This window comes from Papaver somniferum, chromosome 10 (assembly GCF_003573695.1).
Source record: "Papaver somniferum cultivar HN1 chromosome 10, ASM357369v1, whole genome shotgun sequence".
NCBI lineage: Eukaryota > Viridiplantae > Streptophyta > Magnoliopsida > Ranunculales > Papaveraceae > Papaver > Papaver somniferum.
This window is the reverse complement of record NC_039367.1, coordinates 1,145,684-1,147,663: the sequence shown is the minus strand read 5'-3', so window position 1 is coordinate 1,147,663 and position 1,980 is coordinate 1,145,684. Positions and strand designations below refer to the sequence as shown.

Genomic DNA, 1,980 nt, shown 5'->3' with positions numbered 1-1,980 from the left:
ATTTTATGGGGAACAGTTCCTTAATCGAGAGTTGGGATACGATCAAACTCATCTAAATTGGAATGTTTACAAACAAGAAGCCGACGGCTGTACCAGATGCTGCAGAACACCTTGAATCAAGATGAACACAGATGACATAGCTTTACCTGGAGCAACTTTTCAGAAGAATTCCATTCACATAAACCAACTTTAGACCAAGTTGGTTGAAGCATTAAGCCTTGAATTTGAAAGTGAAGTTAATGTTTTTGAAAATGTGTACAGTGTTAATGTTCAAAAATCAGAAATTAAAAAAAAAAATAAAAAAAATAAAAGGAACTGCTTTTATTTTGAGTTTTTCAGTCAATCACACTCTACTTTTCGAGTTACTTGAGTCGAGAGCTGTCATGATTGAGATGCTGAATAAAATAGATGTACAACTCTTTTGACATCCGGTGCAATTTTCTTGTCACACCAATTGTGATTTTAATGTAGTGTATATCTTTTACGCGTAGTTGTAATTTTAGTGTGTGGAAGTTCTACATTTGGCAGTAGATGTTACCAAGTCCAGAAGTTACATGTCTTGAATTGAAACCTGAAAATTCCATGTGCAAGTAATGCTCGACAAACTTCAGTTGAAGGATCCTATTGCTCCAGCATCTAGGTAAAAATCATACAATCATCTAGTTTTGTGCTATTGCTATTGGTTCGTTGATGTGTTCAGTTCCTTTGGTGAAAAAAGTTTGCTCATCGTTGGCTGAATGAATCACATTATTCACATACAATCTTTCATCTAAAGCATGTGCTTTTCTCGTCCATCTCTAAAAAAGGAAAAAAAAAAAAAAAAACGAACCCGCTAGAAACAGGGATTGAACCTGTGACCTTGTGGTTAAGGGCCACACGCTGTAACCAGCTGAGCTATTCCAGCGTTGTTGCTCTGGTGGATGACATTTTCTTATAAAACATATGAATGCTTTCTTTGTCACTAGGGATAGTTAATCCTTCGGGCTGGCATATTTACTTATAGTTACTTAGAAATACTTCCCACGAACTGAGAACGATGTTCATGCATCTGAGTTATATTCTTTGGAGTTGGATTCATGGAGAAGCATTGAGACCATAGCTTATCACATGCTTATAAGCATCGAGAACTTAACGTTTTGTCATTACCAGGAGGAAGTTACAAAAAAAATCTTTGGCAACTAAGAGTGATTTGGTCTTTCAAAAATGGTAAGATTTTATTGAAGAGTGACCGTGAACAACACAGTTTCCAAAGCAAGATGCCATGACAAGTTCATTAGTGATATGTGGAGCGGAGAGTTACGTCGAAGGCTTGGTTTCGCTCAACTCTGGTATTTATGTGGGGAGTTTATTAACAGGGTGTTAGTCCTTAAGGGAGTTGTGGGAGTTGGGTATAGTTGTGTTTTTTCCCGTTAATCGTGAGGGAGTTTGAGGGAGTCTCTCAAAATCCCCGTTAGTCGTGGTAGAGTTTAGAAGAGTCTCCCAAACTCCTTAAAAAATCCCGTTAGTCGTGGGGGAGTTTGAAAGAAACTCTCAAACTCCCAGTTAGTGGTAAAAATTAGATTGATAGGGAGTTTGTTTTTTTTTTGGGAGTTCTGGGAAGTTCTAGGGAGTTTATAGTGTATTTTTGCCTCACTCCAAATCTCTCAAAAAAGTAGAGATTTTGGGAGAGTCTCTCAAACTCCCAACACTCAACACACCAAACTCTCTCAAACTCCATATACTCTCTTACACTCCCTCAAAATCCCCAAGATTCAAAATACATTAAACTCCCTCCAACTCACTCTTGGACTAACCCACCGTAAGTTTATCATTCTCTTAATAAATATCCCACGTACAAGATGTCACATATACAAACTGTTGTAACATATTAGTCCTCTTATTTTTCTGATTTAACAACTGATATAGTCTTCCTATTCTCTTGCACATTAGGTTTAGTCCTTCTATTCTTTAGCTGCACCTATTCCTTTGCTTTTTTTGTTG

General features: G+C 37.2%; 1 non-coding gene across 1 annotated transcript; it reads right to left on the bottom strand.

Moving 5' to 3' along the window:
* Nucleotides 1–830: 830 nt before the first annotated feature.
* TRNAK-CUU lies at nt 831–904 on the bottom strand. Its single transcript has one exon. It is a non-coding gene; the product is annotated as a tRNA-Lys (tRNA).
* Between the last annotated feature and the right edge of the window lie 1,076 nt (nt 905–1,980).